The following is a 14,421-nucleotide window of genomic DNA, read 5'->3' on the forward strand; positions in this document are numbered from 1 at the left end:
GTGATACTGAAGGAGGTCGAACTCTAATGAAGACCTGTGGGAAATGAAGAGCTCAAGCTTTAGAGGTTTGGGTGTGTTTGTTTGTTTGTTTGTTGTCCCTGTGTGTCAGCTCTTAAAACCCACGCAGAGTTAAGAATTCAAAAGATTTAACATGAAACTATTATTCAGCATCATACTCTGAGAGCAGAACCGTTTTCAAAGCATAGAGGTACTTCTAGATGCTTGTGCACTCCATATTATCATAATAAAAGTACTACCCATTATACTGAAGGGTTAATATTAATAAAACTGAAATAATTTGTTTCCAATAAAATTTTAATAAAGGCTATTTGGAAAATGCTCCATATGCATGCCTTCAGGACAAATTTCTTCTAAGATAATTTCTTCCAAATATTGTTTCCATTATATAACATCACATGAAAAACTTGTAGTATACATTTATTACCATCTGACAGCTTATATTTTTTCTCTCATTTACATTTTCATTACCGGTCAATTATAAATGTAAACCTGCCAAAGAATACTCACTCACTCATTCAGTCAATGACTCTTCCAGGAGGAAAATGAGAACAGATACAATAGCACAGTGTGCATAAAATGTTATATACTATACAGCCATGCTTTGATGCTTTAATATATCAGCTTTCATCTTTGTAGCTGTACCAACAAAACAACACAACTACTTGAAAATTTTTAAAAATGCAGTCAAATTGTTTTCAACATGTTAAATAATATTCTTGACAGCTTTTGGAAAAACTCCACTGGTTTTTAGTTCTGAGTTAACCAAATTTTGATTTAATGCATTAAGTAGGTCTATCCAGATGAATAACCATGGTTTCATTTAGGAAAGTCTATTACAAATGAAGCATTTATATATTTCTTTGGTGCTTAATCAATAATGTCTACACTGTGATATATTTGTTTGGGAGGTAAGATATTAATCGTAGTGTATTTGAAGAGCTAAGTATATTATGCAGTGCCTTATGTATGATTATTTTATGTTTCTTTTTTCTCTCATCTTGGGGTGAAGGGTAGTAATATAATGGTACTGATTAGAATTTATCTTGTCAATGAAAAAACAGGTAAAATATTCTATCACTTTACATTAGACACGTGTGTTTAGTATTATGGTTCTGGCACTCAGTGGCTGTGTGACACTATGCAACTGACTTAAACTCTCTCTACCTCTGTTTCCTCGTCTATAAAATGGAAAAAAATGTTCTATCTCCTTTTGTATTATTTATACCATTGCTATACATTAAGAATACAATAGTTGCTATGTATTACAAAACATACAATACAACAATGTTGCTATGTAATACAAAAAAACAGTATGGAAGTTCCTTAAAAAACTTAAAAGTAGAACCACTGTGTCATTCGACAGTTCCATTTTGAGGTATACATCCAAAAGAATTAAAATCAGGATATTAAAGAGATATCGACATTCCCTTATTTATTATATTACTATTCTAAGTAGCCAAAATTTGGAAACAACCTAAATGTCCATTGCAGATGAGTGGCATATAAAAATGTATGTACAATACATAGAGCAGAACATTATTTTTGCCCTAAAGAGCAGGAAAGTCTGCAATATGTGACAACATAGGTAAACCTGAAGGACACTATGATAAGTGACATAAGCCAGACAAAGAAAGACAAGTACTTCTCTGAGGTGCCTAGAATAGTCACATGCATAGTCTCGTGTGTGGAGTGGTGGTTGCCTGGAGCTATGGGAAGGAGAAATGGGGAGTTTCAAATTAACAGATACAAAGTTTCAGCAATGCAAGATGGATAAGCTCTATAGATATGCTGTACAACATTGCATATACTGTTGGCAATAATCTGTTATATACTTAAAATGTGTTAAGAGGGTGGATCTCATGCTAAGTATTTACTCATTTGTTTAAGTTTCTGTTGTGTCTGCAGGTTGTAATTCCCACTGTGAGAGGTTTTGTCTGACATCAGCTGATACTGAGTTTTGATGCTATTCCTGAATTAAAACATTTTATTGACATCACATTTAAAGCACCTACAAGTATTTAGATTATGATGATAATAGTAATAATAACTCCTTAATTGTAGTGTGTCCCTATATTTGGAAATTCAGTTTTTCACATGTTCTAATTTTTTTTTAGTTTTGATTTAATCTTCACTGTATTTTTCGCATTACCGTTTTAGTCCCCCATACCTGCACCCTGCAATCACCACACTATCATCCACGTCCATGAGTCAGTCCTCTTTCAGGCTTTGCTCAGTCCCTCCACCCCTTAACCTCCCCCCACACTAGCTGCCATCTGCTCTCCATCTATGAATCTGTCTCTGTTTTGCTTGTCAGTTCAGTTTGTTCATTAGATTCCACATATTAGTGAAATATACAGTAAATTTATTAAATTTTGTATGCAAACTATACACACATACTTTCATGTGTATTAATATATACAAAAACACACTCATCTTGAGTAGAACTATAATTTCAGACAACTTGGAGGAAGTGTTGAAATCATTACATGCCATTTAATTTGCACTATTCAAAATAACTACAGCTGGTCTTTGCTTAATCTTGCATCCTAAACTATTCAAATTGTTTATTCCTTTAAGACCTAATTCAATTTCTATCTGCCAAAAAGGGAATTTTTCAAAGACTGTTAACACTCACTGATATTTAAAACATGACTTAGCACTACTTTTCATACTGACTTGGTTTTCTCACTCCTTTAGTTATATACATTACTCATGCCACCTCAACTTGAGAGAAAAATTCTTCAAGATAAGCACAAAGTTAAAGGCTCATTTTTAAATGTTTCATAGTGGAATTGAAAGAGCTTATGATCTATACTCAGATAGATGTAAGTTGCAGTTCTGACCTCACAGTTGGCTGAGTGACTTTCACACATTTTCCAAACTTCCCGGCCTCAGTTTTCCCTCTGAAAAATATACCTGACAGTTTTGTATATGAGATGTCAGTCTTCATTATTACCTTTCTAGAACCATGTATTAATGTTTGAAACATACGTTGTTTTCTATAATCTTTGCTGATTGAGTAATCATTTTATTATCTTATTTCTGTGCTGGGAGTACCAAAGCTCATCAGATCTGTGTGTTTGTATTTACTGCAATACTTCCAACAAGTAAATTTAACACATTTTGAATAATATTCCTAAATGTATATCTCTGATATCAACAATAAGGGTTCCATAGTTAATTTAAGATATGCATGAATCACCAAATGGGATACGGTGCCATGGCTGAAATATTTCAATATGAAATGAAAATGATGGTGAGAAACAGAATTTCTAAAACTTTAAATTTGATTTGAAATGATCCCAAGCTTTATTGATTTTTTTACTTTGTCTCAGCTCTCTAGATGAAATGCATATCTTTTAGCAAAACAATTTAGCATTGGAAAATTTTGAAATTTTCCTGGGGGTCAGGAGGAAGGAATAAAATCAGGTAATATATATGTGTGTGTTTCTGTGTGTGTACACACACACACACACACACACACAGAGCTAAATAAATAAATATATATACACTTTATTTAGCTTACCATACAAGTATATATATATATATATATATATATATATATATATATATATATATATATGATATGTTTTATTCTTAGACACTGACTGATCCAGCATCTGAAAATTGTGAATTACTTTGTCTAATCCCCATATTACATTTGGCCTATGATATAGATGACAAGTTTAACACATCAGTTGCTTTAGTCATGTTGTCATAATATCCTCCTATATTTTACCATAGCTCTCTGCTCACTGCAACCAAATATGGAAAAAAATTGATGACCAAATCTTGAAAATTATGAAGCAATAAAATGAATTTTACATATTCACACTTGTGTTTATTGTAGTGGGATATTAAATTATATATTTTTAAATTAGCATGTTTTTAATTCTGAGAAACTAATCAAACACATAAATTTGCAAAGATTTAGAATATAACTAAGTGAAAATTTCAAGGAGATGTTTAGATTTTGGTTGATTAATTTTTCATTTCTAAAAACCATGTAAAGAATAATTGGTGAGTTAGAACATGGTTTAATTTGAAGTTGCTAAATATAGAAACATTGGCTTTATTTTCTTTTTAAGGAAAAGAGGTACATTTTGTTACTGAATATCAATTAAAATTTAAATTTAAGAAAGAAAGTAGAAAAAAGTGACTAAAAGGAAACCACTAGTAGGGAAAAGAAATTCAAATAGTAATCTTAATAAATGAAACTCTTAAAAAAAAGGAAGATATACTATGAAATTTTCAGAATACTTAAATCTAAGTAAAATCCTCAGTCCATGAGTATAAGGAGAATAAAACAAGCAGAAGGATGCAATCTTATTGATTAGGGTGTTAGAAAATAGAATTCTGTGCGGCCAGTTTGGTTGGAATTTGAGAAAGGAAATTCTATAAAGAAGGACATCACCCAAGGTGGGACAATTCCACAATTTGTACATAAGTCCCTATAGATTCTTGAATAAATCCTCACTTAGACATACAAAAGCCCATCAGAAACTAATTATTGGAAAGCTAAAATGGGTAAGCTGTAGCAGAGACAAAATATGGAGTGTGAGCCCCCAAATATTATAAGGTATAAGACAAACATTATAGATTTATCATTTAAGAATTACAGTTGTCACACCAGAACATTAAAACTAGACTGCAAAATTTAAGGCATTTCCTTCAAAAAACAAACAAACAAAAAAACCCATGACACTAATGACACTAAACTTCCAAAAATTTAAAGTGACACAGTATTTTTATTTTGTGCTGCAACAAAAATAAACACTTTTTAAAGAAAATAACAGAATTCAGAGTTACTATGTAACATCATACACACTATCTAGTTTATTGTGAAAAGTAACTAGACAGGAAATAAATGTAATTAAACATCAAGAGAAAAAGCAGCCATAAGTAGAATTTGAGATGGCATGGGTATTAACATAAACAGTTGAGACCTTAAAACATGTGCTAGGAGAATCCTAACATGGCCCACCAAGATTTTCTGACTCAGTTCCTGGACCTGTATTATGTTGAGATGTCACAGCAATGGTCATGTACCATAACGTAGCAAAAAAAATACAATGGGTAAAAATTAAGATTCCTACCTGTGCTGAGTAATTTTATGTGTCAACTTGGAGGGTGTATTTAAATAAGATTTAAATCTGTGAACTCTGAGTGAAGCAGATTGTCTCCATAATGTAGGTGGATCACTACCACAATCAGCTGAAGGCCTGAATAAAATGATAAGGCAGGCTGCCTTGAGAATTCACCTGTACCAGTGGCTCTCCTGAGTCCCCCAGGGTACCAGCTTTCTGAAAGAAACAGCATCATTCTGTAACCAGCCCACACTATACCACTGAGCTATAATTATGGGTGCCACTTCCTCTACATATATAGATTTCCTAGTGATTGAACTTATTCTAAGCAAAGTCACCCTTTGAAAGGCAAGGACCTACATCCAAGATTGCTTTATCCAGCAAAGCTTTCATTTATAATGGAAGGGCAGATAAAATGCTTCTCAGATAAGGTCAAGTTAAAGGAGTTTGTCATCACCAAGCCCTTATTTTATGAAATGTTAAAGGAACTTATCTAAGAAAAAGAAGATAAAAAACATGTACAGTAAAATGACAACAAACTTACAATTATTAACAACCACACCTAAAACAAAAACAAACTAAGCAAACAACTAGAACAGGAACAGAAACACAGAAATGGGGATCTCATGGAGGGGTAGTCACAGGGGAGTGGGAGGTGGAGAGAGGGGGAAAAAGTACAGAGAATAAGTAGCATAGATGGTAGGTAGAAAATAGACAGGGGCAGGGCAAGAATAGTATGGGAAATGGAGAAGCTAAAGAACTTATAACACATGGACATGAACTAAGGGGGGGATGTGGGTGGGAGAGGGTGTGCAGGGTGCAGAGGAATGAGGGGGGAAAATGGGACAACTGTAATAGCATAATCAATAAAATATATTTTTAAAAAAGTAAAACATCTTCTACTTACTCGATTTGGAGCACAGGAAGAATTTGACACATAAGTGCTGGCTGGCTTTGAAGATGGAGAGGTCACATGCCAAGAACAGAGTGGCTTTTAAGATATGAGAAGGGTCTTTAAGCTGAAGGAGCCCTAGGCTAGGAGCTAGAAAGACAATGAGCACCACAGTCCTACATCCACAAATAAATTTATTCTTTCAAAAGCAAGAATAAATTTGGAAGTGGATTCTTTCCAGATCCTTAAGATAAGAACTCAGCACAGCTGATGCCTGCATTTCAGCCTTGAGAGACCCTATGCATTTAGTAGACACTAATGGGATGCATACAGATTGATGGCATGAAAACCTGCAAGGAAACACAGTGGAATTATTTTAAGCAGGTAATTTTGTGGTAATTTGTTGTGGAGGAATAGGAAAGTCATACAGAGACGGTATTGTGAATATTACAGTCCATGCACTTGAATGAAAAAATGTGGTCATAGAAAACACACAGATCATCTCTGAAAAGAGATAGACACAATACCAAATAATCAAATTAAAATTATATAAATAAATATATAATATCTGGATTTAAATAAAAAACACCCATACCATATGAATTCATCAGGAGCTTGGAATGGCAAAAATGACAATCTAAACTTGAAATAGAAAGAGAAAATCAAGCTGAAAAATAAGAAGGGCGAGAACCTTCATAAGTTGTGAGAACTACAAAGTGGATTAATATATATCTAATTGGAGTAACTGAATAAGAAGAGAAAAAGAATGAGAAACAACAGCAAACCCGTTTGTAAAAATAATTAACTAAAAGTCTTGTGAACTTGGTGAAAACCCTATATAAGAAATCTAAGAAGCTCAGTAAAACTAACATAGGATGGAGAAAGGTCCTTATGAGCAAACCACTGAACACTAAAGCTGGGATGATTCTTGAAATTGTTTGTTTTTTTTTTAATCACATTATGTTGAGGAACCAATTATAGGAAAGACAATAGGTTTTTAAAAATCAGAAAGAAACTAGTACACAATAGAACAAAACAAAAATGTAACTGTCATTTCATAATTCAATATCCAATGAAGACATCTGTTAAAATGAGTACAAAATAAATACAACTTAAGAAAAAAAAAACAAAGTTTGAGGGAATTCCTGAACTATAAACAATGCTAAAGAATATTCTTCAGCCCTGGCTGGCGTAGCTCAGTGGATTGAGTGCGGGCTGCGAACCAAAGTGTTGCAGGTTCGATTCCCAGTCAGGGCACATGCCTGGCTTGCAGGCCACAGTCCCCAGCAACCGCACACTGATGTTTCTCTCTCTATCTCTTTCTCCCTCCCTTTCCTCTCTAGGAATAAATAAATAAAATCTTAAAAAAAAAGAATATTCTTCAGATTAAAGGGGAAATTTCCAAAGATAGAAACTTGGATCTATTGGATGAAATTAAGGACACCCCGAAAGTAAAGATATGGGGAAATATAAAAGACACTCTTTTTCTTTCTTTTAAATTATTTTTTAAAAATATGGTTATTTAATACAAACTTTAGAACATTTGGAAGAGTCAGTAATAAGACACTATAGTATTGACTTCAGTTTGAAAACTTGATCAATGAAGCTGAAGACAGAAACTAGAAATAGCCCACATTTATATAGACAATTGATTTTCCCCCAGAGGTGCAAGAAGTTCAGAATGGAAGAATGCTTTTCCAACAAATGGTACTGCATCAATTAGATAAATGTTGAAAAAAGATGATCCTGAGTCCTTGCCTAATCCCACACACCACAACTAATTTGACGAAGATGGCAAACCTAAATGTAAATGTTACAAATATGAAATCCCTGCAAAAAACAATGTAGAAAAGAATCCTTTTTACTTTATCATACACAAAGATTTCTTAGAATTAAAGACAAAACAACAAAACAAACAAAAAAACAACAAAAATTGTAATTTCTTTTTAAATTAGAAGATTTAGACATTGGGTTTCAGTCTCAATATGTAAAGAGCTTAGAGCCCATGATATCTGTATTTACAACAAAAGTAAATTCTCAACCTGAAACCCACTTTCCTTGGCCCCATCAGAGAACCCAGGTGGCAGAGTAAGCCATTCACTGTGATATCTGGAAAGACAGGCAAATTCAGACAGTTACAGCTGAGACCTGCTTACCTGGAATACCGTTTCAGGAGCCATGAACTTCAAAGACATTGAAAGGTAATTTTGATGAGTTTTTGGAGTTTGAAAGTGGAGTAGCTAGCTAGAGAGTGAGAAACTCCTGGAGCTACAGTCTTGGCGGTCTCTTCATGTTTGTGAACTTCACCTTCAGAAAACTCACCAGGTCTCAAAGATTCCCTCTTGGCTCTGGCAGTGGGAAAGATTGATTGCTGTGAAATATGCCTATAGCATCTTCATTATAGAGCCTTACTTTCCAGAGCAAAAATATTTTGCCCGAGTTTCATCCCTGTGAGAGAAGAGCTTTCCCCCAATTCCACCTGCTACAGACATTGTATCTCAGATAAGGGGGTGTCTTGCTTTAGAATGTTTCCCTTCCCCCACACCTGACCATCCTACCAACAGTGCTCCAGTTCAATGATTTTCAACCTTTCTTATCTCATGGCACAAAATAGCTAATTACTAAAATTCTGTGGCACGCCAAAAAATATGCATTTTGCTGATCTGACAAAATAATACGTATAATTTTGATTCATTCACACTGGATGGCTATTGTCGTATTGGCTGTTGTTATGTTTTAATTTGACAGTCTAAATTGCTCCAGCCTAAATAGTCTGGTATTGCTTGTTTTAAAAAGTCTTGTGGCACGCTGGTTGAAAATTGCTGTTCTACCATAATAACAGTGCCTGGAAGCTGAAAGAGGGCCAAGAAGTAGATTTCATCTGAGGAAGAGCATGGAGGAATGTGCCGTGTTAAGATGGCAACAACAACAGCAGCAACAACCACAGAAATACTAGAATTTGAAGCTTTTGGCAAACATTAAAACATTTAACTCCTAGACAGAGTCTCCCACAATTTCTAATGTTAAATCGCCCTCCTCAGGTGGCTCAGTTGGTTGGAACATCACCCTGTACATAAAAGGTTACAGGCTGGATCCCAGGTCAAGGCAAAAACCTAGTTTGTGGTTTTGATTCCTGGTCAGGGCACATACAGGAGGCAACCCATTGATATCTTTCACAACATTGTTTATCTCTCTCTCTCCACTTTCATCTCTCTAAAGTCAATAAGCACACCCTCGAGTAAGGATTTAAAAGAATCTCAATATTAAAGACCTATTTACCTCAGATTTTAGAACCCATTAAACATGCCTGGTGTTCAACATATATAGGACAAAACTAATAGAAAAAAAATAGCTATAACATGACAGCTACTAGTCCAACTATAACAATGAGCATTTTAAATGTGAATTGCCTACTGTCAAAGTACATAAAAATAAAAAGTAAATCATTTTTCATCTGTATGTAATTCATTTTAAATATAAAATCATAAACAAGTTAAAGTAATGGGACAGAGAAAAATATGCTATGTTAACTTTAATAAATAAAAAGATGGATTGGTTATATTAATTTCAGACAAAGCAGACTTCAGAAGAAAATTATCAAGAAAACATGAGCCCAGGCCAGTTGGATCACTTGGTTGGACATCATCCTGCAAACCTTGGGATCACTGGTTCAATTCCCATTAAAGGCACATACCTGGGTTGCAGGTCCAGTCCCTAGTCAGGGCATGTGCAAGAGGCAACTGATCAATGCTTCTTTCTCACAATGATGCTTCTCTCCCTCTCTTTTTTCTTCCCTTCACCTCTTCCTAGAATCAATAAAAAGAAAGAAAAAGAAAAAAACGTGAAATATAATACAATGATAAAAGGATCATTCTCCACAATGGCATTATAATCCTAAACATCTATGCAACTAACAATGGAACATCAAAATGCACAAAGCTAAAACTGATAGAACTAAGGGAGAAATTAAGAAACCTACCAAAATAATCAGTGACTTCCACTGCCTTTAGACAGTAGTTGATAAAGTAGAGAGAATATCAATAGAGATATATTTGACCTAAATAGCACCACCAGTCAACTGAGTTTTTTAAAGATTTTATTTATTTTTAGACAGAAGGGAGGGGACAGAGAAAGAGAGGGAGAGTAACATCAATGTGTGGTTGCCTTTCACACGCCTCCTACTGGGGACTTGGCCTGCAACCCAAGCATATGCCCTGACTGAGAATCAAGCCAACGACCCTTTGGTTCATGAGTAGGCACTCAGTCCATTGAGCCACACCAACCAGAGCCAATCAACTGAATTTAATGGACATTTGTAGAATATTCCATCTAACATCAGCAGAATACACATTCTTTTAATAAGCTATAGTGTATACATACAATGGACTATTAAATAACAATAAAAAATAGCTATCAAGGCACAAAAAGACTTGGATGAATCTTAAATGCCTTTTGATAAGTGAAAGAATTCAGTCTGCAAAGAATATTTTGAGTCTATATGATTCCAAATATTTGACATTTTGAAAAAAGCAAAATTAAAGAAATAGAAGGAGAAAGTAGAGGTTTCTAGGAGTTTAAAGTGGAAGGTTGAGTAAATGAAGCACAGAGAATTTTTTAAAGTAATGAAACTCTTCTGTAAGATACTATAATGGTGGGTACATGACATGCTGCATTTGTCAAAACCCACAGCACTTCATAGCACAGAGTATAAAATGTTCATGTATACAAATTAAAAAAATATTATTTAGAAGAGCTGGGCTCCTAGGAATGTGACATTTAGAATGTGACCAATAATTTATTTGTATTACAAACATGAAACAACCTCACTGAAGGGATTCAGGAGAAAAAGTACTGACTTAACTAATTCTGGAAAGAGTGTGTAAGAATAAAGGCAAAGACAACTGTGTATAACGCTGTACTCTGGCTGATAAAGTTGTTTCACCTGGGGTGATAGTTATTTCTGATACCCCCATACAGAGTACTGTAATTGAACAAGAAAGTATATTGCTGAGTCAAGGTTATAGGAGCCAAGCGTAATACTGATGAAGCGAGAATTTAGAGTTAAGCAAGGGCAAGAGGATAGAGTGATCCATGTAGCAGGTACTAGAGGCAGAGACATCACTATGAACTCATTCTTAGCTTAATGTAGCTAAAGAAGGTTGCATATAACAATAAATATAGTTATCTGTATCTCTACAGGTTATGTCTATACACATATAAGTGTCCTTATTATGTCAGCTGAGATGAACTAAAAACAATGACACCTCAGTAGTATCAAGCATCTAAAAACCCATATTTAGGTTCCCTAAAAGAAATGACTTATTCTAGGACAGAGGCAGAAAATACATAAGATAAGCCTGAAACATCTTATAGTACCAGTAAGTAAGGGAGCACTCAAAAATATACATATATACACATATGAAAAAATGTTCAATATCATATGTCATTCAGCAATTGCATATTAAAGGAACAATGGAACATCACTACACGACTATTAGAATGACTAAATTTGAAAACACTCACAACATCAAATGCTGCCGAGGTAATAGAACAACAGAAATTCCCAGTCATTGCTGGTCAGAATGCAAAATGCTACAGACTCAGGGTGGCATGTAACTTTTAACCCCTTAGGTTTAGGCTGATTTAGCGAGTCTCTTCCAAAATGTACTGAAAGGAACAAGCAGGGGAAGGTATGTGAGTAACTGTACTGAGAAACCTTACAAATATTACCTCAGCCAAAACAACAAAATCAACACCGACAATATGTCAGGTTGACAGCACGTATGTTAGGGTGTCATGAAAATGACACATTATCTTCATGGTCTTTCTCTCAAATATACATGAGGTCAGTCTAACAGTGAGAAAAATATTAGACAATTCCACATGAGAGACACTGTACAATGTCCTTGACTGGGACTTCTCAAGAAAACCACTCAAAAAACTGCCACAACCAAGAAGAACCTAAGGGACATAGAGATTACATGTGATATGCTATCCTGGATGGGATCTTGAGACAGAAGGAAAGGATCTTAGAAAAAATAAAAAGGAAAAATGAAAAAAGTGTAAAGTTTAGTTACTAATTGTGCATTGATATTGTTTCATTAATTGTGACTAATATTTCATAATAATATAAGGTGTTCTAATAGTAGGGTAAAATAGATGCAGTCTATAGGACATATTGTATTATCTTTTCAATATTTCTGTATGTCTAGAATTATTCTAAAATTTAAAATACTTATTTAAAATATTTTTATTTCTTTTGAAAATTCAAGTAAATGAATATGCAAGCCAAGGATATATATGCTGGATATTTATATTCTTGATACATCAAGACTTCTTGTAAATAAATAATAACATTAAAAATTTAAAATTGACCAAGAAGCCTAAGAATAAATAAGGAGAAAAGAAGATGCTATGAAGGTTTCAATAAGCAATTGAAAAAGCATTCAACATCCATAGTCATCAGAGAAATGCATGCAAAACTAACACCTAAAAAAAAAGAGTAAAACTAAAAATACTGTAAACATTAAATTTATACAAGAGGTGGTGCTACTGAATCTCACAAACATTGACAATGAGAATGCTGCAACGACTTGAAAATGTGTTTGGCAGTGTCTTATAAAGTTGAAGGTGCACCTATCCTGTAATGCAGCAAACAGACTTCAAAGTATTCCACCAGGTGAAGTAAACACCTGGGTCCACCAAAAAGCCTTATTCATGAGTGCTCGCAGGAACTTTATTTATAATGAATGAACTCTGATTGTCAAAGTTCCATCAACTGAGTAATGAATGAAATAGTTGGGGTATATTCATGACCCATTATTAACACGATGTATTGATCTTCTGCAATGAAAGAAATGAAACTTTAGAACACAATGTATGTGAATAAAATCTCAAAATTTTATGGTGAATAAAAAAGCTAGAAAAAATATTACATACTCTATGATTCAATGTATATGAAGTTCGGAGAAAAGCAGAACTAATGCTGTGGAGATAGAAATAATATTGGGGTTTCCTTATGAGTGGATGGGCTTGATTAGAAGTAGGCATATGACAACTTTCTGGAAGGATGAAAACATGTTTTATCTTAATTGATTCATCCTCATGTAGGTGTTTGCATTTATAGAAACTCATCAAATGAAGTTATTTGCAGATTATTATATGTAAAATGTATCTTATAACTCATCATATTGGACGAAGAGCTGTTAAACTATATGTTGTTTATAGACATCTGTGGTAAATATTGAGAAACAATTTATTTTTGCCATGTTTTATTTTTTCTTTTTGAGTAAGTTGATAACAGATTTCTTTTTTTGAAGTCTGTATGACATAGCATGCTCACTTATTTTTACCAGGTTGGCATTTAAGATACCTATATATTCACATTTTACGTGTTGCCTCATTACCTTCTAATTATGTAACAGTGGTACTTAAAATTTGCTGGGGGTGTTTTTCCTTTAAAAATTCTACCATTGCTATTGAGAACCTGAAGTCATAAGAAATTTATGGGTGGAAATTTTTCCACTTATAAGAATAGTGGTGGTTATATTCCAGGGGAAAAGATGTCAAAGTATATACAACAGGAAAAAAAAGGTTTAAAAAGTACTGCAGAACTGAGAGCAATGAAAGGGCAGAAGGTCTAGAATGACAACCACAATTTGTAGGATGCAGTGCAATTTACACATTAGTAAGAGCTTACCTGGGTGATACAGTTATGTCCCTTAGGCAAAGTGCTCCTTATGGAGGGCAGATGGCATGCCATTTCTCTGGTGTCAGAATCAAGGAAGGTCTGTTTTATCCATTTATTTTAAATAAATATTTCTCCTTCTCCTGAAACATTACTGCAGAAAGCAGAAGGGATGATGATGCAGCATAAAAATTTGAAGCAGCAATAAGAAGCCAGGGCAGCAGGTGCACTTGGCTAAGGAATGAAAAATACACAGTGTGGCACAGACAGCAGGAGATTAGAAGAAATGCACAGGCGTGGTAAAGGGAGAAAAAGGTGGTAAAAAATAGGTTTGAAAAGAGAGTGCAGCAATAGGATCCCGGACTAGGTGCTGAGAAGAGAAGTGGTATTTATAGGAGTGCACCTCTCTGAAACAAAAGCAAAGCAAAAGATGAAAGAGTTGGAGTTAGACTCTCATTATTATTATGCATTAACAGGCAGAACCATAACTACCAGTGTACTAATGCAAAGGTGGGCAAACTATGACCCACAGGCCAAACCTGGCCTATGAGTTGTTTAGTATGGAATGTTTTTTGGATTTTTTAAAACATTGTAAAAAAGCAAGTAGAGAGACCAAAAATCAAACAAACAAGCAAAATCCAAAGAAGAATTTGCAACAGAAACTGCATGAGGCTGCAAAGCCTAAAATATTTACTCTCCATACCCTTACTGAAAAAAATCGTTCTCCCACCGGA

Source organism: Phyllostomus hastatus, unplaced genomic scaffold (assembly GCF_019186645.2).
Source record: "Phyllostomus hastatus isolate PE091 unplaced genomic scaffold, TTU_PhHast_1.1 phas_contig_58, whole genome shotgun sequence".
Lineage (NCBI taxonomy): Eukaryota > Metazoa > Chordata > Mammalia > Chiroptera > Phyllostomidae > Phyllostomus > Phyllostomus hastatus.